Raw genomic sequence first — 23,435 nt, 5'->3', positions numbered from 1 at the left:
CACAAACCATTGGCTCTGACACCTCACAACGTCCCCACATCCGATCTTCATACTTGTTCCTCAGTACCAGCTCGCACCAACCAGCACAACCCTTTCATGTCCAGGTGTGATGCCCATACATACCACCTGCAATAGACCCCCCCCCCCCACCTATCAGGCATACGGCTCATGCTGCCCTCCCTTTGTCCCCGCAGGAGAAGTTAAGTAAATAATAAACGGGAATGGGCCAAGATAGGAGGCAGGATGCCAGAGATCCAAGTACTCACCCAATATGAGGAATGTGCCCAGAAAATCATGGGGTTGTCTGAGGAGAGAGGAGTCACCGACAGCAAGGTTGGCCTGCACCACAGAGGTGAGGATCCATTGCCCCTTCACCCAAATGACCAGTCTCAAGTGAATTTTTCATGTCAGACAAAGTCATCCTTCACTCTCACTGACCACATGTCCATTGTTTTGAAGGATCTCTACCTGATGAGCTCGGGCCATCCAGCGTCATTACCCTTCATATCCCCCAAGAGACTGACTTGGAGGAGAGCACCAAGGCATCAAAGCTATCTCTCCCACCTTCCACCAGCGCAGACACACACACCTTGAAGGGCAACATTAGTGGTTAGGCTTCTGGGGCACAATCTGGTGAGCCCCACACAGTTGCTAATGCACATCAGCTGGAGGCAGGAACATGCAAGGGAGTCAGTTGTCGGAGGTCTATTGGATCCCAGGACTCAGCTGGGTCCTAGTCAGATGCTCTGCCTCTGGACAAGGGGCTCCCCGAGCTGATGCTTATGATAGGACACAGCTGTGGCATTCAGGAAAAGGTGACAGTGACATTCCAGTGACTGTAAAGCTGATTGGAGGAGTCCATAAGGCTTCAGACGCAGGAGGTGGTGCTGACAATGCGTGGCGCTGAGAACAACAATGCTAGGGTGGCGACTGCAGTGGAAAACCTGGAGCACACCGCCTGCGCTTTGAGTGGTGGTGCCAATGGCATGGATCAGTCTGTGAAGACCATGGCTGAGGGCCTCGACATCATGCCCTAGTTGATGAGGGACATGTCCCAGTTGCAGATGGACATTGCTGAGGCACTGCAGAACATGGCTCAGTCACCGAGGAGTATCGCTGTTGGCAGCGACACCATGGTGCAGGCAATGGAGAGTCTCCAGGACTGGCAGAGCCAGATGACATGGAGGCTTCTGGAGCTCACTGCAGCATCCACACTGCTCCTGGACTCCCCCAGGGCCCTACAGTCATCATCATGGAGGAGGGAGCTGGAGGTCAACCCGGCGCCTGGAGACGATGGTCTCCAGTTCTTCTGAATTCCACCCCCCACCAACACCTGCCCTGAATCTCAAGGGCAGCGGGCAGAACAGGGTGGCACAGTGATGCCTGTAACACCAGTAAGTCGGCCGGGGTCCTTCGGCTCCAGACCTTTCAGAGGATGTCCGCCAAGGGCATCAAAGGTCACAGGCATGGAAAGCAGCAGGCTGCTTCCACCGCTGATGTGCATCATGGAGACACACCTATACATAGCAGTAGACCATAAAAGATCAAGAGTGAGGAGCATTGAGTGGGAACTGGAGTGTTCACTATCTGTAGTTAGGGGGAATGTAAATGTAAAATGTTCTGTAACCACCTGATACATGTGAAGACTCTGTCAGGTTAATCTTCGCAGTGGCCTGCCTGCACCCTCACACTCTGTTGCCATCCACTCTGCCCAGCCCCTGTCCCCCTGGACAGTATCCAAGATCAAAATCCCCGATACAGACCCCATTCAGAGGATGGGTGTGAGTGTGCTGCAGGAGAAAGGCAGGAGTCAGCCCTTAGCAGAAACTGAGGAGCAGGAGAGTTAACCTCACAGTGAGTGATCATCACTGCCCTGCCTTGTACAGTAACTGAGAGGGCCCACACAGGCCCATCACCCTGGAGTGATGTTACACAGACCCTTGGAGGGTGGTCGGGGAAAGGGTGGTGTGATTGGGGTGGGGGGGGGGGCAAAGAATTATGTAGAGGGGGGAAGGAGGGAAATCCAGGAGAGGGATTGGGGAGGACGGAGGGAAATGTGTGGGAATTTTGTGGAGGGACGGAAATGGGAAGTTGGTATTGGGAGGAGAGGCTGGGAGGGAAGTGTATGGAGGGGAAGATGGGGGGAGGTCAAGCTGACAGAAGCAGTCTCATCCTATGAGAAACTGGAGACGATGGGGCCTCCCTGGTTCTCCTGGCATGATGGACCCTTGCCTCACCTATCCTTCATGCTTCGGCTCCTCCTCAGGCTCGTTATCCAGCTGCTCCTGGTCCGCCTCCATCTCCTCCTCTTCCAGTATGTCACCCCGCTGTTGTGCCAGGTTGTGGAGGGCAGCAGACCACCACAAAATGGGAGATCCTCTTGGGGTTTACTTCAGGGCACCACCAGAGCTGTCCATGCTTCGGAACCGTATTTTCAACAGTCCGATGCACCGCTCATAGCACAGGTGGTAACTTGGACCTCATTATATTGGGTCTTCACCTGGGTCTCAGGCCACCGCACCGGGGTCATCAGCCATGACCTCAGTGGCATCCCTTGTCCCCCGTCATCCTGGGGTGGTCCTCGAAGACACCATGGATCTCCGAGTGCCCCCAGGATGTAGCTGTCATGCGCGCTCCCAAGGGTAGTGGACACACGTGTACATGATACGGAGGTGGTGGTCGCACACGATCTGAACATTCAGGGAGTGGAACCCCTTCCTGTTAATATAGGATGCCCCAGTGCACACAGGGTGACATGCATGCCATCAACTACTCCCTGCACCTGGGGCATCCCGGCGATGGCGGAGAATCCTGCAGACCAGGCACCTTGATGGGGCCTGATGCAGGTTGAAGGTGATTTTCTCTGATGCCTGGGCATTCAGAGCACGCATCACCTCCCATTTGTACTTGTGGGATATAGATTGTGAAGTGCCACACAGGACCTGCTCGAGCCCTGTAATGATCCAATGGCATAGAAAAATGAGGGCTGTAGTGGCTTTCACAGGCCACAAGGACATGGCTCAGGTGCCACACTATCTCTCTGTTGAGACGCAGTCTTCTGCAGCACATGGTGTCCTTTAGCTCATTGAATGACAATGCCTGTGCACCTTGGCTCATCGCTGGCCTCCCCCTCTAGGTCCCTCCTCAACCTAATAGGCGGCTGGGTCCTCAGGGTGTGCAGTGGCTGCCTGCACATAGGGTTCTGCCTGTGTCATCACTGCTGCTGCCTTCAGTGTCTGCTGGCCTCGGCTGTCTGCAGCAACATGAGGGCAGCCTCTGTGGAATCGACACCAGCAAACAGGGAACAAATTGGAGAAGAAGAGGGACTGACATTCAGTTCGGGCTTCCACCCTGTGTCTCTCAAATCCCCCAAGCCTCCCCACCCTTGCGTTTCCCGCCTTCTCACAGACGGCCATCCAGCTAGCCACTTGTGCTGGCAATCCTTGCTCTGCACACTCAGACACATCCACATTCGGAGCCCCTAGGCCCCAGACCCCAGAACTATGCCTGGAATATTAGATCAGGTGCCCTCCCTTGATCCACACACTTACACTTTGGTCTCGATAACATCCACTTTGCTGAAGACCAGCTCTTTAGTGTTTGATTGTTGGCAGCTGCCTCTATGATGCTGAAGCTCTCAGAGGTCAGGCACACCGATCAGGCATCAAAGTTTGCTTGCCAGCTATGCACTTATCATCCTCTGAGACATGGCAGGTGTGCCTTCGAGGTGGCACCTGCGAGTTGAGGAACATGAAGTGTTATCACAACTAACAAGGCTAATTCCTCATTTGAAATAGCCTTTAGCTGTGAAGCTAGAGTTTGCTCACAGTCAAAGTTGGTGAAATTGACTTTCGGGACAAAAGCACAGCAGCGCTCTGTCCTGGGAGAGTTTGGTAGGACAGGCAGGCTGCATCTGTGGTTGCCCCTGGTATTGGTTGCCACAATATTTAAAGATTGCTTGAAGGCTTCACAGACGCAAGGTCCTCAGCCCCCCCTGGCCCAGGGGTGACCCCTGACCTCGAACGCTTCAGCCCCCTGACCAAACCCAAACCACCGGCAGCAACCCCGGTGCCTTTGAGCTGCATGCCGGAAAATGGGACAGGCTACTCACTTCCTCACTTCTCCTCAGAAGCCATTGTGCCAGCTACACACCTTTAAAAAGGAGTACTAAGCGACGCCAGTGTGACATTCCGCCAGAGAGACTGGTAATTCCTGGGAGGGTGCTGCGCTCTACTTCAATCTGGCTAATGAGATTGAAATGACCACAAATGAAGGTTCATGGTATTCTCACAATTTATGGGCAAGGCCCAGAATTCGCCACTGGGAGTGGGCCGTATGAATTGCAAACTGGTTCGTACCTGGCGTGAATCTCCATTTTGGCCATTCCCGCTATTCATGTGGTGCACCCCGATCTGCGTTGGGCACAAAGCGGTGGTCAAATCGTGCCCATTACATTTATCAATGCCATGTTACTTCAAAAGGTGTAAGATTTAAGAAAATAGCTTCTATTGGGAGCCTACCACCTTTTCAGGTCATGAGGTGTGTTGCTGGGAAATGTAGCAAAGGAGCAATTTGTGATCTGGACCGGGATTCTCTGATCCCGCGCCGGGTCAGAGAAGTGCCGAAGGGTCACGCGAATCGCGCTACACCGCTCTGAAGCCGATTTTCCGGTGACTGGAGGATCGAAGGCAATCACGCACGCGGGGTCGCCGGCACGCCAGACGGGGGCCTTTGAAAGCGCCCCCCCCCCCGGCGATTCTCCGCACCTCAATGGGCTGAATGCTCGCTGAGTTCAACAAAGTCCCGCCGGCGTGGGTTACGTATGGTCCTACCCGGCGGGACCTCGGAGTTCTAGCCGCAGTGGCCGTCCTGGTGGGGGGGGCGGGAGGATCTGACTCCAGGGATCAGAACCCGCGGTGGCCAGGCCCGTGATCGGGGCCTACCGATCGGCGGGCGGGCTTATTCCAGGGGGGTGCTATGTTCCTCCGTGCCAGGCCCCTGCAGGGCTCCTCCTTATTGCCCAGGGGCCGGTGCGAAGACGGCAACCCATTCACGGACCCGCGGTGGCCACAGCGGCCGTGGCGTACAAACGTGGCCCCCACTGGCCGTGGCGCGCATGCGCGGCCCCGCACCGGCCGTGTCGCACTGGCTTTCGAGCGCCGAAGAAGCGGACAGCACTCTGCTGCCGTACTAGCCCCCTAGGAAGGGGTGAATGCTTGGGCCTGGAGGTCCGTTGACGCCGGAGTTGCTCGCGCCGGTTTTGATGCCGGCTTCAACACTTGGCCGGGATTTCGGAGAATCCCGGCCCTGGTCACCACTGACAACTGAACCTGAGAAACTTTGGGCGAAATTCTCCGACCCCCACGACGGGTCGGAGAATAGCGGGAGGGCCTTCCCGACATTTTTCCCGCCCTCCCGCTATTCTCCCCCCCCCGCCCAACTCCCGACACGAATCGCTGCCGCCGTTTTTTTACGGCCGGCAGCGATTCACAGCTGTTCGATGGGCCGAAGTCCCAGCCCTTTACGCTGTTTTTACGAACGGCAAACAGACCTGGTCTGGCCGTTCGTAAAAACGGCGGGAACAACTCGCTTTTTATAACCATGGCACCGATTGGCACGGCAGTACCACGCCCGATGCCCGTGCACTATTTGTCCTTCCGCCGCCCCGCAGTATCCATTCGCGGGGCAGCTGAGGGGCATCCCGGACGCGCATGCGCGGGTTACGCGCAAGTACGCGATGACGTCATCCGCGCATGCGCGGGTTGGAGTCTTCCAATCCGCGCATGCGCGGCTGATGTCATATGACACGTCAGCCGGCACTAACTCCGGCAAGCGGGCTTAACGAAATTCGTTAAGCCCGTGATGCCGGAGCTTGCGGCGTCGGGCTGCTAGCCCCGACCGGGGACCAGAATCGGTTCCCGGTCGGGAAGGGGCGCACTGGCGTCAAACCCGGGCGGGTTTGGCGCCAGCCTTATGATTTCTCCCGTTTTGGGAGAATCGCGCCCTTTCTTTTCTGTTCACCAGAAACTGAGAATGGGCAAAACATTTCCAAAATATTTGACATTTCCCTGGAGACATCATTTATGATTTCAATCTCTGATCTTGGATGACTTTAACAATTTTTGAGATGTACATTTAATTTGCAGTCGGAAAACCTGAGCTCAGGATATAAATTGTGTTCACCGTTGCAAGTAACTATGTTGGCGAGAGCAAAAGACTTCATCACTCTTCCTGTGGGAGGAAAACATCAGTTCGACAGGATGCTCACCATTCACTGGATGAGAGGGTTCTCTTAAGTGCAATAAATCACAATAGAAGCCCAGGTGAGCATTTTTCAAAAGAACCCAGGGTCTTTCATTTCGTTGAAATGGGATAGATCTCACAAATATGAACATCATCTAGCAACAGCCGTCTGAGGTGGCCGCATCCTTAAAGGTGGTGAATGACCAGAGAGAACCAGGTAAAACCCCTGCAGAAATATCCCTCACTGAGACTCTCACTAACAGAAGAGCAGGAGCTGGGTTGAAAGCCTGAACATCGATTATAGTTTCACTTCTAGGGCAGCGCGGTGGCGCAGTGGTTAGCACTGATGCCTCACGGCGCCGAGGTCGAAGGTTCGATCCCGACTCTGGGTCACTGTCCCTGTGGAGTTTGCACATTCTCCCCGTGTTTGCTTAGGTTTCACCCCCACAACCCAAAGATGTGCAGGGTACATGGATTGACCACACTAAATTGCCCCTTAATTGGACACTCTAAATTTTAAAAAGACACTAGCTCCACAGCTGCCACCCTGATCTGAGGGCAGAGCTGGGAGGATTAAAGAGCATGAGAAAGCAAGACTGAGAGTGGAGTCAGGAGGATTCAAAAGTGCAAGGGAGAGCAAAACTGATAGTGGAGCAGGGGTGATAAAAGAGTGTGAAAAAGGGGGAGGCTGGGAGCGGAGAGCAAGCTTGTAGTTTGGAGCTCCTGAGGTGCGTCAGGATTCAAAATTGATGTGGGGCAAGTGGAAGCAGCTGATGGAGTGAGTACGGTCGAGTCATTATTTACTACTTTTCTAACTTATAGTTTGTAAAGACTATATTCGGTGGTTTCTAGTTTGTACAGTGTATATTCTGTAGTAATGTGGATCACGGAAGAGTAATTGATATTATTTGATTTTAAGTATCTTCCAAAAGGTTTGATTTTAAGTGATAAGTCATGGCAGGAAAGCTCAAAGATGTGGTGAGCTCCTCTTGCTCTATGTGGGATGCTGGGACTATTTCCAGTGCCCAGGGCCAGCATGTGTCCAGGAGGTGTCTCCAGCTACAGCGCTGGGTTTCAAAGCTGGAGCAGTGGCTGGGATACTTTGGAACATACGTCGAGAATATCGAGGCTAGCACATATAGAGAGATGTTCACACCACATGATAAGACTCCACAGATAGGAAGGGAATGGGTTTCTCCCCATGTCCGCATGGATTTCACCCCCACAACCCAAAAATGTGCAGATTAGGTAGATTGCCCACGCTAAATTGCCCCTTAATTAGAAAAATAGTAATTGGTTACAGTTTTCTCAAAAAACATTTTTTAAATGAAGAAATTAATGCAATAGTGAGGAAGGATATTAACTCCAACAATGTGGAATCTGAATAGGTATAGCTGCGAAACATCTAGGGGCACAACATGTTGGTGAGGGTTTTATAGACCTTCAAACTGTAGTGGCGATGCTGGGAATGGCATTAAAGAGGAAATTAGAGGTGCATGCAATCAGAACAATTATGTAATTATGGGTGACTTTAATCTGCAGATAGATTAAGAAAATCAAATTGGACACAATACCATAGAGGAGAAATTCCTGGAATATACGAGGGATGGTTTACTGGACCAATACATTGAGGAACGATTGAGAAAACCGACCACCCCAGACTGAGTATTGTGCAGTGAAAAAGGAATAATTTTCAATCTAGTTGCGCAAGGTCCCTTGGGGGGGAGCAACCATAATATGATAGGATTCTTCATCAAGATGGAGAGTGACCTTGTTAATTCTGAGACTAGGGTACTGAAGCGAGATAAAGGAAACTACGATGGTATAAGGTGGAAGTTGGCTATGGTGGACTGAGGAACATTACTTGAAGGGATGAAGATGGATAAGCAATGGCAAACATTCAAAGAGCACATGGGTGAATTGCAGCAATTGTTCATTCCTGTCTGGCGCAAAAGTAAAATGGGAAAGGTGGCCAAACCATGGCTTACAAGGGAAGTTAGAGAGAGTATTAGATCCAAGGAAGAGGCAGGCACATGTCGTGATCTGCATATCTTTATCTACACAAGGGGTTAATGTAAAGACACTACAACTAAGTAATCACTAGAGGGCAGCACTACAGATGTATAAATAGACAGACGGAAGCAAGGATTACACCCTTCACAGGAACAGTAGCTCGTGACCAGGCACAGACAGACAGCTCAGCACAGGTGTAAATAATCATAAGTAATTCTTATGTTAATCTTGTTCATGTAACATCTAGTTTAAGCATTGGAGAGAGAACGAACTCACAGTTAATTCATCAACGTTACTCAATAAAGTACTTGCTCTAATTGGAAGTCTACAAGTGTTAATCAACATCGAGTTAAGGATCATTCTGGAAGATGCAAGTGAGTAACTTACATTGCACAAGGCAATTACTATCAGAAATAGTAACGTAATATGGTACCATGCGTGACTTCAAGAAAGCTTACTAGATAGATTAGATAGAACTAGAAAGAAAGAAAAAAAAAGAAAATTTGTACTGGATATTTGACTTTGAAAGACTTTGCAGCATTTGGATCCCTCGAAGAACAATCGTCCCCATGGACCAAGTCAAGTTCCACGTCTACATCAAACTAACAGTAATCTTAAATCTAATTGGAAACTGTTTAAACAGCAATTCCATATCTTTCTGGAAGCCAATGATTTGAACACCACTTCTGAAGCTAGAAAAATAGCTCTGCTTTTATCTTTTCCTGGACAGCGGGCTGTAGAAATATACAATTCTTTCACTTACTCTGAAAGGGAGGCCAAGAGCAAACTTGTTGTGATAATTAGAAAATTTGAAACCCATTGCAAAACGCAGAAAATGAATTCTCTGAGAGATTCAGGTTCACTAGACGCTTGCAAAAACATGGCGAATCATTTAACAGCTTTGTCACAGATTTAAAATCACGAGCACAAGCCTGCAACTTTTCTGCTTTAAGGGACTCAATGCTCAGAAACCAAATTGTAAAAGGATTAAATGATGAGGGACTCAGAAATTCATTGTTAAAACAGAAAGGTTTAATGCTGGAAATCGCGATTGAAAAGTGCATATCGCAAGAAAAAAAATGATCAGTACCTTGAGTTTTCACAAAGAAAGAACGCTGAAAAAGTTCTCCACGAGGCTGAGAAAGTTAAAATGGAGCCGGAGCTCATTTTAAACGGCATTCATCCTGACCTGGGGCAGTGCGCACATGGCACAAGCACAAAAGATGCAAACCGGCAAAATTCCGTTCTGCGCATGCGCAGCTTGTTGCGCTTGCACTTCTGAAAATAGATCGCAACCAGTCCGAAGATCACTTTGCCCATGCGCAAGCTTCTTCAAACTTTTGTTGACAAATTGACAAAATATTTTTAAAAGGATAAGGGGGAAAGTGGGAACAGGTTACTGAGCTGGATGATCAGCCATGATCATACTGAATGGCCTACTCCTACTTCTATTTTATAAGCTTCTTTGTACGTTTTCTTGATAGTCACTGAGAAAGATTTGATTTGATTTATTCTTGTCCCATGTATTAGTATACAATGAATAGCATTGTTTCTTGCATGCGATGCAGACAATGCATACCATACACAGGAAAGGAAGGAGAGACTGCAGAATATAATTTTACAGTCATAGCTGGGGTGTATAGGAACGATCAACTTATTACCACAACTTAACACAGGCAGCATGGTAGCATAGCGGTTAGCACAGTTTCTTCACAGCTCCAGGGTCCCAGGTTCTATTCCCGGCTTGGGTCACTGTCTGTGCAGAGTCTACACGTTCTCCCAGTGCGTGCGTGGGTTTCCTCCGGGTGCTCCAGTTTCCTCCCACAGTCCAAAAATGTGCAGGTTAGGTGGATTGGACTTGCTAAATTACCATTAGTGTCCAAAAAGGTTGGGTGGGGTTATGGGTATAGGGTGGATGTGTGAGCTTGCGTAGGGTGCCCTTTCCAAGGGCCGGTGCAGACTCGATGGGCTGAATGGCCTCCTTCGGCACTGTAAATTCTATGATTCTATGAATACGAGCTAGGTCCATTCAAAAGTCTGGTGGCAGCAGGGAAGAAGCTGTTCTTGAGTCAGTTGGTACATGACCTCAAACTTTTGTATCTGATAATACTGATGTTCCCTATCACGAGCACATGATAAATGATTTGCTATCCTTGATGTACGCCTTATTGACAGCATCTGTGATGAGCCTGAGCCTTCATATGGATTGCTCCTGAACCAGAGTTCGAATTGGAACTATTGCAATTAACCCTTTCGCCCTCAATGCTCTTGCACTGCTCCTTGTACTGTTAATCAACTGCAAGATAGTGACCTATGAACCTTACACCTAAGCACTTGGACAGGAAGCTCGTCTATGCTATTCATTTATTTTGGTGTGGTGACATCCCAAAACATGTTCTCCTTTACTAAAACCAGTTACTCCAGTTCTGACATGCAGGAAAATGACATTTTAATTTGAAACGGCCACTGAAAAATCAAACCTGAATTCATCAAAAATAAACATTTTTCGCTAATTGCACTGTTTTTTCTCATTCCCTTTTGGAGAGGTACTCAGACCAATGCTAAGTATGAATGAGTGACCCAGTGTGGCGAACTACCCTGTATTTTACTCACACCTAATTTTTTTTTGCTGAGATTAGCAAAGAAATCAGAGCATAAATCTCTCAAACTTGAGTGCCAAAAGATGTCTGAGCTAATGATTTTCTTTGCTCTGGATCCAATCATTTGAAAACTGTTGAAATGTTTGACAGCCTGGTAGTGCTTGACCATCTCAAGTCAGGCTCAGAGGAACTCAAAATAACCCATTTTTCAAAGAATGAACCGTATGATTGCAAGGACACGAATTGGAGGAAAGCTGTCAATGTTATTGACATCCTGGAAGTTCTGGAGCTGAACAATCACACTGTTTTGATAAGAATAATACTCGGTCTCCTCTACCCACTGATCAAATTTTGAAATAGGACGTACTTTTTTGTGACAAGGCAATATTTTGGTGTCAGCCTTAGCTTATTGGAAGCTCTTGAGTCAGAAGGTCATGGTTTCATATCCCATTCCTGAAGTTTGAACAAAATATTGATACTGACACTCCAGCGCCATGTGTGGCCTTACCCAAGGGAGCGTGATGATAGCTGGGGCACTCGGAGATCCCCCAACACTGTGTAAAGGTACCGCAATTAAATCAGGGATGGCAACTGTCAATTGAGATATTAGGCCCATCTTCCTTCTCAGATGGGTGCAAAAGTTTCCATCACACTGATGCGACCATCAATTCACTCAGAGACATGAGTTGGAGTAAACTGAGGCTTTAATCGGCTTACAACTGAGCCTGCCTGCGACTAGCTGAAATGAGGGCGGACTCGCAGGACGGCAGCACTTATACTTCCTGGTGGGTGCGGAGCCAAGGGCGGAGCCCTGTACATACTCCTCACCTTCCCCTATTGGGCAGAGCCGCGCAACGGCTCACATATGGAGTCCACAGGGATACAGTAATGTACAATGTGAGTTATAGTGTTTACACATTCACCACGCACACTACTGAAAGAAGAACAGGAGAGTTCTTTCTGATGTTTTGGCCAATATTTATCCCTCAACATTATTCGTGAAATAAACTATCTGGGCATTGCTGCATGTGAAATGACTGCTGTGCTTTCCGACATTACAACAGGGAGTAATTCTCAAAATACTTCAATTGCCTGAATAAAAGGAAAGACCAAAATCGATATTAGTGCTGGTCACAAAGCAATTTGCAATTCACCAGGCCCACTTCCAATGGTGAGTTCTGGTTTTTGCCCAAAAATGGCGAGATTTTCCTCAGCCCTCATGAGCAAGATTGAAGTTGAATGCAGCGGCTACCCGGGAATTACCCGAATCCCCAGCAAGAAATCCCGAGGGCATCGTTTGGTATTCCTTTTTAAAAACGTGAAGCTGGCTTGGTGGTGTCTTTGAGGAGGTGAGTAACCATTTCCATTTTCTGGCGTGCAGATTCAGAGCAGTATAGCTACTGTCCCAGTGCTTGGGGCGTGGGTGGGGTACCCCTCATTGGCTTAGGCTTGGTCAGGGGACTGAAGAGCCCTCGGTCAGGGGACATCCCTTGGCTGGAGGGTTGAGGGGCTTTGCGTCTTTGAGGCCTTCAAGTCATCTTAAAATATTGTGGAGACCCATAACAGGGGCAAACACAGTTGTAGCCTGTCTGTCCCACCAAATACTTCCAGGACAGAGCCCTGCTGCGGCTTCTATCGTGAAAGTCAATTCCACTCGCTTTGACCGTGAGCAGCCTCTAGATTCACAACTGAAGGTTATTTCAAATCAGCAATTCGCCTTGTTAGTTGTGATAGCATTCCTTAACTCTCAAGTGCCTCCTCGAGTGCACCCATACCATACCTCAGAGGATGATTATTGCACATTTTGATGCCTGAACAGGTTTCCCTGAAATCGAGGAGCGTCAGAACCATAGAGCCAGCTGCCAACAATCAAACACGAAAGAGCACGGCTTCAGCACTGGGCTGTTCTCACGACCAAAGAGTCAGCATGTGGATCAGGAGAGTGCACCATCTTCCTTATGTTCCTGGCAGAGATCTGGGGTCCAAGGACTCCTGACGTGGCTGGGGGGTGAGTGTGCAGAGCAAGGTTTTCCAGCAGAACTGGCTTGCTGGATGGCACTCTGTGAGCAGACGGGACACATAAGGGTGAGGGAGCCTTGGGTGATTTGAGGTCCTGGGATGGAAGCTCCAACTGATTGTTGGTCTCCCTCCTTCTGTAATTCCTTCCAGATCAAAATTTATTTGCTGGTGTGGATCCCGCAGAGGCTGCCCTCGCGTTGCTGGTGGCAGCCGAGGTGGGCAGATGTTGGAAAAGGCAGCAGCGACGACGCAAGCTGGAGGCAATACCCAAAGGGTAGGGGACCACCCGCCGCACACCCTGAAGACCCGGCCGCCCATCAGGCCGAGAAGGTCAGCAACAGCCCAACGTGTACAGGCAGTATTGATCATTCAATGAACGGACGGCCACCATGTGCCATAGCACACAGCATCTCAATAGACAGACCACACGGCCCCTGTGCCACGTCCCTGCAGATATGATACCCCATGCAGGATGAGGACACCCGCTCCTGCTGGCCAAGAAGGCCACCGCAAACCTCAGCTTTCGGACAACCTGGTCATTCCAGGGCTCGTGCGGGGATCTGTGTGGCATTTTACAATCTACAGCCTACAGGTGCATCCAGGAGGTGATGGATGTTCTATCTGGCCGGGTAACCAATATGCCCTTGGGTGTGCCACGTGATGCCCCACCGGTGGATGGCGGCCAGGGAAGGGGTGTGGGGTGGCGGAGGGTGGGTGAAGTGTGGGGGCTGGGTGTGGGGATAGGGGATTTTGGGGGCTCCTATATAGACTGGAGTCACTCTGCAGAACCAAGGGCCAAGGTGGGTTGTCAGTGGGAAGCGCAGCAAGATGGCTTCCTTGCAGGCCGCGGAAATGGCAATCCATGCTGGACCCTGCCCTTGTCCCATGAGGGGCGCCCTAGGCACATGGCCTTAACCCCTATCACAATCCCGCTCCCCCCCCCCCATCCGGCCCTGGCAGGGGCCCATGTTTATGCGGCTGCATGTCTTCTACCTCGTCTTCCCTCATCAGCCACAACTCCATTTTCACGATTTTTAAAAGCACAAGTGAACCTCGCCAGAGGAATTCGGCCCATTGGAGGTGGTGAATCGCGGAGGCCTCGGGGCGGACCCGCGAATGATATCCAAAGGTGTTTACTGTATGTGTAGTCTGGAACGCATTGACGCCGCTGTCGAGGCGAGGGAGAATTGCGATTTGGCTTGAAATCGGCGCCCACCATGAATTTGGCATCAGAACTGATTCATGTTTCTTGATTCCGGCGCCAGCTGACGGAGAAACCTGCCCATGATCTCCCTGTTCCAAAACCATGCTGACTATCCTTCATTAACCTTGCTTCTCCAATAGGAGATTAATTCTGTCCCTTAGAATTTTTTAAAGTCGTTTCCCTACTACTGACGTTAGACTCACTGGCCTGTAATTTTCCTGGTTTGTCCCTACGTCTCTTCATGAACATTGGCACCACATTAGCCATCATTCAGTCCTTTGGCACCTCTTCAGCAGCCAGAGAAGGTTTGAAAATTTTTGTCACAGCCACAGCAATCTCCTCTCTTGCCTTTGACAGCAACCTGGGATACATCACATCTGGCTTCGGTGATTTATCCACTTTTAGGCCTGTTAAAACTGTTGATACCTCCTCCCTCTCAATGTTAAATCGTTCAAGTAAATCACAATGCGCCACGCTGATTTCTATATCTACATCATCATTTAAAACCTGACCTATATCTTCCGGTCCCACACACAAATTGCCACGTTGGCCCCTAATGGGTTCTACTGTTAGCTAGGTCAATCTCCTGCCCCAAATATACTTAGAAAATACCCTTGGATTTTCCTTTATTTTACCGGTCAGTGATTTTCCATGCCCCTCTTCGCTCTCCTAATTTATTTCCAAAGTAACCCCCTGCACTTTCTATGTCCCTCTCGGTTTTCCGCTGTTTTGTGCCCTTGGTATCTGCCATAAGTTCCCCTTTTCTTTCTGATCTGGAGTTATTCTTCCTACCTTTCACCAGCATGGGAACATACTGCCCTGTACTCTCTATATCCTTTTTGAATGAATCCCAATGCTCTGATGTAGATTCTCCAACAAACAGCTGCTCCAGTTAACTTTGGACAGGTCTTGCTTTATTTTTATTAAAATTGGCCCTCCCCCAATTAAGAACATTAGTTTCCAATCTATCTTTGTCCCTTCTATAACTTCTACTGAGTTATGGACACTGTTTCCAAAATGCTGTAACTTCATCCACTTGCCTGGCTTCATTCCCTAAATCAAGATCTAGCATCTCCTAGATCCCCTCCCTTATAGGACTTTCTACGTATTGGCATAAGAAGCTCTCCTGGATGCATTTTAAGAATTTCATACTTTGACGATCCCAGTTAATATTGGGGAAGTTGAAATCTCCCACTATTATTACCCAATTTTTCTTTAAATCCTCAAAGATTTGCCCACATATCTATCCTTCTAGCTCTTTCTGACTGGGGCTTATAGTACTCTCCCAGCAATGTGATTGCTCCCTTTTTGTTACTAAGTTCTACCCATATGGCTTTGTTTGTGGAACCTATGGAGATATTATCCCTAAGTACTGCTGTGATGTTCTCCCTAATCAACAATGCAATTCTTCCCCCTCTTTTACCTCCCCCTCTATTACGCCTGGAACTTCTATACCCTGGTACATCCTGCTCTTCTTTCAACCACGTTTCTGGGATTGCAATAATGTCATAATTCCACGTGCTGATCAACACTCTGCGTTCATTAGTCTTATCCGTATGGCTCCTTGCATTGAAATTAATACAGTTTAGACTACCACTCCTCCCATGTCCCTTACCATACCCCTGTCTGCTCTACCCACTGGTCTTGCCTCGTTTATCCTCTATATTTGACTTCATTTTCTCACCTACTGGATTGTTACTTTGGATCCCATCCCCCTTCAAAATAAGTTTAGACCCTGCCCAATACATGATAAAACCACCCTGCTTGGATATTTGTCCCCCTCCAATTCAGGTGCAACCCATTCTGCTTATATCGACCCCATTGGCCCCAGAAGCAATCCCGATGATCCAAGTATCTAAAGCCCTCTTTCCTGCACCGTCCCTCGAGCCACATGTTTATCTCACCTATCTCCCTATTTCCATGCTCACTCCCCCATGGCACAGAAAGTAATCCTGATATCACAACATATCGCAAGTCCTGATTTTTTAAACTTCTGCCTAACTCCCTGAATTCACATTCAGGACCTCATCCCTCTTTCTACCTGTCATTTGTACCAAAGTGTACCTCAGGCTGATCACCCTCCCTTTTCAGAATGCCCTGTAGCTGATCTGTCACATCCTTGACCCTGGCATCATGGAGGCAACATACCATTTTGGAGACATGCTCACGAAACACCTGTCAGCTCGCCTCACTTTTGAACCCACCACCACTATAGCTTGCTTTGCCCTTTTTCTCCCCTGCTGTCCAGCAGCCACAGACTTGGCTGCTGCTTTCCCCTGAGAGGCCTTTAGTCACAACACAAGTGAATTAGCCAATTATTTTAATAAAAATACTCCAAATCATTGTCCCTTGGCTGCTCAACAATTACAGTCACCAGGTTTGTAACAAAATTACTGTGTATTTATAACAAGAACTATAATGAAACACGCAGCAGATACAGTTGGCTAACTACTAACTAATCTAACTCTCATTTTAACCTGCCCCCCCCCACCCTCTACACACACACATACACACACACAAGGCAGACAAACATAGATGTGTGGAAAGGGGAAAAAGATTGAAATGGAAGAGAAGCATCTTTGCTTCAGGCGACGGTCCTTATCAGGCGTTCTTCTCAGTAAGCGTGTAGATCACAGTCTTTGTTTTTTGGCCTGTACTGGCCTTTCCTGCCGGTTTAAAATACAGTACTCATATCTTTCCTGGAGAGGCAGAGTCTTTGTTTCATCAAACCTTTGCTTTCAGTTTGTGGTTTGTCTTCAGTCTTCTGTAGTTTAGAAAATGTGGTTCTCACAGGCAGCAGGCCTTCTGGAGAGAGAGTGAGAGATAGTCGATCCACACCAGATTTTCTGGAGAGCGTTAGCAGAATCTGGATTTTACGTGCACAGCTTGCAATGGTTCCCCTGTAAATAGATACATCTCGCCTTTCTGCCTATTCAGAGACACAGCCTTTCTGGAGAAAAATAGAGAGGAGGAAATTGCAGGATCTTCCTCGGGGCTGCCAGGAGTCAAACTCAAACCAAATTGAAAATCAGAACTCTGAACCATTCCATTAGAACCATTCCAATCACCACCCGTTACTGGGCAAAGTACAGCCTTTTGGGGCCAATTCATTGGCCACCTACCAAATCAATCAAACCAAGACCCAGCCCATCTCTCTTCATTTATGCTGGTCAGTCCACAACTCCAGTTTAAACCAGCACAAACCATCACAGTGATCTCTCCTGCTTCTGAATTCTTCTACTTTAATGAAAGGTACAGGCTGCTTGCTTTAAAGCCACATGTCCATTAATCATCCATGATCAAAAACATAATGGCAAAAGTAAAAGAAAGGGGAGTAAGAGAATAAACAGGGAATAAACATGAAGGACTCTTAAAGGATCCATTATTTCTAGCGCCGCTTCCTTGCATACTCTTGGATCAAGATTATTAGGCCCTGGGGATTTATTGGCCTTCAATCTCATCAATTTCCCCAACACCATTCCCCTACTTTACTGAATTCCTTCAGTTCCTCCCTTTCACTAAACCCTGATTCCCAACATTTCTGGTATATTATCTGTGTTCTCCTTTATGAAGACTGAACCAAAGAATGTATTTAGTTGGTCAGCCGTTTCTTTGTTCCCCATTCTCAAAATCTTCTGTTTCTGCAATAAGGGACCTACATATGTCTTTACAAATCGTTTTGTCTTCAAATACCTATAGAACCTTTTAACAGTTTTTATGTTCCCCTCAAGCTTACTCTCATACTTTATTTGCCCCTTCTTAATGAATCCCTTGGTCCTCCGCTGAATTCCAAACTGCTCCCACTCCTCAGGTCTGTTTCTTTTAACTGACCAATTGCATGCTCTACCTTGGATACAATACTATTTTGAATATCTCTTCTAAGCTATGTTTTGGCCACCTTTCCCATTTTACTTCTGCGTCAGACAGGAATGAACAACTATTGCAGTTCACCCATGCACTCTTTGAATGTTTGTCATTGCCTATTCACTATCATCCTTTTAAGTAATGTTTCCCAATCCATCATGGCCAAACCACACCTCATACCATTATAGTTTCCTTTATTTAGATTCAGGACCCTGGTCTCAGATTCAATTAGGTCACTCTCTTTCTTGATGAAGAATTCTATCATATTATGTTCACTCATCCCCAAGGGGCCCTGCACAACTAGATTGCCAATTATTCCTCTTTTCAATACACAATACCCAGTATAGGATGGCCTGTTATAGAATAGAACAGTACAGCACAGAACAGGCCCTTCGGCCCTCGATGTTGTGCCGAGCAAATGATCACCCTACTCAAACCCACGTATCCACCCTATACCCGTAACCCAACAACCCCCCTCCACCTTACTTTTTTTTAGGACACTACGGGCAATTTAGCATGGCCAATCCACCTAACCCGCACATCTTTGGACTGTGGGAGGAAACCGGAGCACCCGGAGGAAACCCACGCACACACGGGGAGGACGTGCAGACTCCGCACAGACAGTGACCCAGCCGGGAACCGAACCTGGGACCCTGGAGCTGTGAAGCATTTATGCTAACCACCATGCTACCAGAAAACCATCCTGAAATGATATACTCCAGGAATTCCTCCTCTACAGTATTGTGACTAATTTGATTTGCCCAATCTATATGCAGATTAAAGTCACCAATAATCACAGATATTCCTTTGTCGCATGCATCTCTAATTTCCTTTTTAATTCCATCCCCAACATCCCCACTATAGTTTGGAGTCTATATATAAGCCCGACTAAGATTTCTGCCCCTCAGTGTATCTCAGCTCTGCCAATACAGATTCCACATTGTCGGAGCTAATATCCATCCTCATTATTGCATTAATTTCCTCTCTAACCAGCAATGTAATCCCACTGCCTTTGTCTGTTTGTCTGTCCTCCCTAAATACCGAATAACCCTGAATGTTCAGTTCCCATACCTGGTCACCTTGCGGCCATGTCTCCGTAATCTTGAATATATCATACCTCTTTACATCTATTTCCATTTAATTCATTATTGTAAATGCTCCGCACATTAAGTACCAAAGCATTAAGGATTATCTTTTTAACATTATTTTGTCCGTTCTATTTTTCATTGAGGTCCTGTTTGATTTTGGCCTTTGATTTCTCTGCCTGCCAATTTTCTTATTCCCCTTTTGTGTTCTTGACCTGTAGAATTCCTAGTCTCTGGTCTGCCCTTGTAGTCAAAGGGCGGGATACTGCCGCAATCGGCGGGGCGGGCCGTACCGGCGCTAAACAGTTGCGTGAACCACTCCAGCGTCAGGCCACCCGCACTTCAGGGGGCTAGGCCGGCGCTGGAGTGGTTGGCGACGTGCCAACCGGTGCCGAAGGGCCTCCGCTGGCCGGCGCGAGTTGGCGCATATGCAGGAGCTCCAGTATGTTCTGGCGCATACGCAGGGGGTTTCTTCTCCGCGCTGGCCATCGTGGAGCCTTACACAGGCCGGCACGAAGGGATAGAGTGCCCCCATGGCACAGACCCACCCACAGATCGATGGGCCCCGATCACGGGCCAGACCACCGTGGGGGCCCCCCCTGGAGCCAGATACCCCTGTGCCCCCCCAAGGACTCCACAAGCCAGCCTCAAAGCTAGGTCCCGCGGGTATGGACCTTGTTTAATCCACGCCGGGGGAACTGGCTGAAATCAGGCAGCCGTTCGGCCCATCAGGGCCCGGAGAATCCCCGGGGGAGGGGGGGGGGCACTGTTAACAGCCCCCGACCAGCGCAGCGCGATCCCGGCCCCCGTCCAAAAACTGCTGCCAGAGAATTCAGTAGCCGGCATTGGAGCAGCGGGGCGGGATTCATGCCGACACCCCCCTCCCCCCTGGCGATTCTCCGACACGGCGAGGGGTCTGAGAATCCCGCCCATAGTATTTATATGGCTAGTCCAGTTCAGTTACTGAGTTACTGGTCAAGGTTAATCTCCAGAATGTTTATATATTAAGTAATTCTAATGCCATTGAATGCTAATAGGCAATGATTACATTCTCTTTTGTTGGAGATGATCAGTGCCTAGCATTTGTGAGGCGCGAATGTTACTTGTCACTTTTCAGTGCTTACCTGAACATTGTCCAGTTCTTTCTGCTTGTGAAAATAGTCTTCTTTGGTACCTGAGGAGTCAAGAATGGTGCTGAACATTGTGCACTCATCAATGTACATCTCCACTTCTAACCTTATGATGGAACAAAGGTCATTGATGAAGCAGCTGAAGATGATTGGGCCTTGGACACTACCCTGAGGAACTCCTGCAGTGATGTCCCAGAACTGAGATGATTTACTTCCCATAATCACAACCACCCTACTTTCTGCCAGGTATGCATTTTGCTCGGGTTCTTTGATACCATATTAAGTCAAATGCGGCATTGAGGTCAAGGGAATTCACTTTCAACTCATCTCTGGCATTCAGCTCTCTTTTCCACGTTTGGATCAAGGCCAGAATGAGGTCAAAAGTTGAATGGCACTGGTGAAATTGTAACTGAGTGTCAGTGCCCAGGTTATTGTTGAGTAAGAGTCATTTGACAGCACTGTCAATGACACTTTCCTTTGCTTTTTGATTATTGAAGTAGACTGGTGAGACAGTAATTGGCCAAATTGGATTTTCTGCTTTTTGTGTACAGGACATACTGAGCTGTAATGGAACAGCTTAGTTAGAGACCTGGCCAGTTCTGGAGCATAGACCTTCAGTACTTTTGCCAGAAGATTGTCAGGATCCATACCCTTCACAGTGGCCAGTGTCTTGAGCCATTTCTGGTATCATAAGGAGTGAAAGAAATTGTACTGACATCTGTGATTCTGAAGAGTTCAAGAAGAGACTGAAATGGACCATCCACTCAACACTTCTGGCTGAAGTCATTGCAAATGCTTCAGTCTTTTGTTTTTCATTGATGTGCTGGGATCCCCCATCATTGAGGATGGGGATATTTGTGGAGCTTCCCCCTCCTGTCAATTGTTCACATATCCACCACCTTTCAAGACTGGATGCAGCGGCACCGCAGAACTTAGATCTGATCTATTCGTTGTGGGATTGCTTAACTCTGTCCACCGTTTGTTGCTTTCATTGTTTAACATATAAATAATTCTGTGTTGTAGCTTCACCAGGTTGACACCTCATTTTTAAGTTTGTTCCTGGCATGCCCTGCTGCACTCTTCATTGAACCAGGATTGATCCCCTGGCTTAGTGGTAATGGTGGAGTGGAAAAATGCTGGGTCATGAGGTTATAGGTTGTGGCTGAATATAATTGTGTTGCTGCTCATGAATGCCCAGTTTCGAGTTGCTAGATCTGTTCAAAATCTATCCCATTTACCATGGTGGCAATGTTACATAATATGATGGAGGGTTTCCTCAATGAGCAGGCAGTGATTTGTCTCCACAAGGACAGTGCTGTGGTCACTCCTGCCGATGCTGTCATAGACAGATGCATCTGTGACAGTTTGATTGGTGAGGATCAGATCAAATAGGTTTTTCCCTCTTGTGGTTCCCTCACCACGTGCCACAGACACAGTCTAGCAGTTATGTAATTTAGGACTCACCCAGTTTGGCCAGCAGTGGTGCTACTGATCCACATTTGGTGATGGATATTGAAGTCCCCCACCTAGAGGCCATTCTGTGCCCTTGCCACCCTCAGTCCTCCTTCCATTTGTTGTTCAACATGGAGGAGTACTGATTCAACAGCTGAGGGGAGTTGATAAATGATAATCAGCAGGCGGTTTCCTTGCCCTGATGTTCTGTGACTCCATGGGGTTTGGAGTCATTGTTGAGGACTCCAAGGCAACTCCCTACCAAGTGAATACCACTGTGCTGCCATCTCTGGTGGCTCTGTCCTGCTGTTGGGACAGACCAAACCACACATGGTGATGGCGGGGTCAGGGACAAATGTTTTGAAGCTTTTGCGGGTGTACATGTAAGGAAAAGAGAAAAGATGTTCCTTCTTCTCTTACACTTGGTTGTAAAGCACCTAAGCTACAATCTAACAAAATGGGAAGCTGATTATAATTCTGAGACAAATTCAAAGTCTGGGAGTTTTTCCAATTTTTGGCGAGGGTGGTGGTGGGGGTGGGGGTGGGGGGGGGGGGGGGGGGGGCAGGGGGATGACGACTTAACTGAGACAAGAGGCCAAAACTTCACAGAAGTGTGACATTAAAAACTGTCAACTGTGAGAAATGTAATTTTGCTAACTACAACCAAAAGGTATCAACAACCAATTTGCTCTGGAAGAAGAAATTGAATTGCTATTATACCTTATCACATCTCCTGGAAATATCATGTGTTTCACAGCCAGTGAAGCATTTTGGAATTCTATAACTACAATGCACTTCCCATAGTTTGCAGTTGCTTAATTTGAATGATCCGATAATTCATTTTTTAACACTAAATTCTCACTTTGTTGTGTTAATTGGAATGGTTTAATTTGTATTGTTGCATAAATGTGTACTTCTTTTAGTTAAGCATAAAAGTTCATTATTGGATGTAGATTTTACTGATTGAACAGTAATGAGGTACATTCATCAGTCCATGTCATGAAAATCGGTCCATTTTTTTAAGTGCACAACCAGTGATGTGCCTTTGTCACACATCCTCAACCTAAGGCCAGAGGTCAGCCCAATATTATGCTTTGCACCTAATACACACCATACGGATGAGCTGCAGGCACCTGTTCTGTAGCCACAGGCAGTTCATTGATTTTAAATAAACAAATGTTGATCCACTTCTCTTGCTGGCAATGCTCTAAGGCAAGTCCTCCGGAATGGGTAAAGTGGTGCTTCAACAGAGAAGGGGAAATTATGAGCTCTGTGGATTCTGGGAAGCTATTTGTTTCAAATAATCCTTTGAAAATTCTAACACAGAAAGCAAATATTTTTTGTTGGCAGCTGAAGCTTATGCCGCAGCCACTGGTGAAGGATCCTGGCAGCTGTTCCATTCAGAACAACTAGTTTTGTAAAGAGGCCTATAATTGACATTCAACCCTTCATTTACGTGCATGAAAGGCTTAATGCCAGTTTGAGGGGAGTACCAGGGATGTCTTCAAAAGGTCGTGGTCAGATTAGATGATTTTCTGGTTACCTCAGTGCCCATAAATTTGGTGCAATGAGGTTTAGCTTCTGCCTCAATCTGCTTCGGTAGTGTCGTTTGGACAAGACTACTGTGCCTCGATCGAATGTCTTCTTTGAAGGCCAGGATCTCTGTTAAGATGGTACTCTCAGTGCCAAAGCTGTAGTATTGAAATGCCAGCTGAGTTGGGTTTGAATTTTCTGTGGCACGTGCAAAACAGTGTTCTCACACAGGATATACAAAACATAACATTACACTGGGAACAGTGAGAGCACCAATTCTATAAAAGCCTGG

The sequence above is a fragment of the Scyliorhinus canicula genome, chromosome 14 (genome assembly GCF_902713615.1).
Source record: "Scyliorhinus canicula chromosome 14, sScyCan1.1, whole genome shotgun sequence".
Taxonomy (NCBI): Eukaryota; Metazoa; Chordata; class Chondrichthyes; order Carcharhiniformes; family Scyliorhinidae; genus Scyliorhinus; species Scyliorhinus canicula.
Note: the sequence above shows the minus strand (reverse complement) of the source record.